Below are 837 nucleotides of genomic sequence, written 5' to 3'. Positions count from 1 at the left end.
TCCATCCATCCATCCATCCATCCATCCATCCATCCATCCATCCATCCATCCATCCATATTTCTCCCTTTCTCCATATAGGCTAATGATCCTTCACGCTCTCCGTAGTTACCCTGTGGTGCGAGCACAGGGCGGGTGTAACGCGCCTTCAGCGAGCATGCACGTTTCCTGTCGCTTGCACGAGGAATCGTGCCGCCGCGCTGTGCGGAGATGCAGGGAAAACCGTATGTGATAGAGAAACGCAGCTCGACATAACACCGGTATTTCCATCTGGAAAACGCTGTTTTGCCGCTGGAGTCCTCCTGACTCTCCATCCTCCCCTCTCTCATGACTCGCGCACGAGTCCTATCATGAAAAAAGGTTCATTGTGCGACCTGAGTAACGCGCAGTAACGGGGTGTCGGCAATTGTAACTGCGTTATAGGTACAGTAAGAGTAATAGTTTTGATTACTCGTTACTAATACTCGTTACATTCAACGCCGTTACTCCCATCACTGCATACAAGTCACATATATTTTGGAAAGATGAACGACAACGCAAAAAAAAACGGATTTCACAAAAAAATGGGAATTGAGCATCAAGGCCTGCAGTGTGAACGTAACCTTGGTTTCTGTCTCCCACGCATACACCTCCTGCTCAGTCACTGTTTGCTGGATTGTCATCATTTCTTTGCCCTCTTGTTGTCTTTAATCCTGGTTTTCAGTATTTTTGGATTTTGTGGATTGATGTTTTTGGATTTTTGCTTCTGTTGCCTGTTTTGGATAAATAAATCTACAACAAACCACCTTCAGCTTCAGTCTCTGCACTTAGATCCTTCAAACCTCCACCCATCTTGACAT

Source organism: Cyprinodon variegatus, unplaced genomic scaffold (assembly GCF_000732505.1).
Source record: "Cyprinodon variegatus isolate N-32 unplaced genomic scaffold, C_variegatus-1.0 Scaffold50, whole genome shotgun sequence".
Lineage (NCBI taxonomy): Eukaryota > Metazoa > Chordata > Actinopteri > Cyprinodontiformes > Cyprinodontidae > Cyprinodon > Cyprinodon variegatus.
This window is presented reverse-complemented; position numbering follows the sequence as displayed.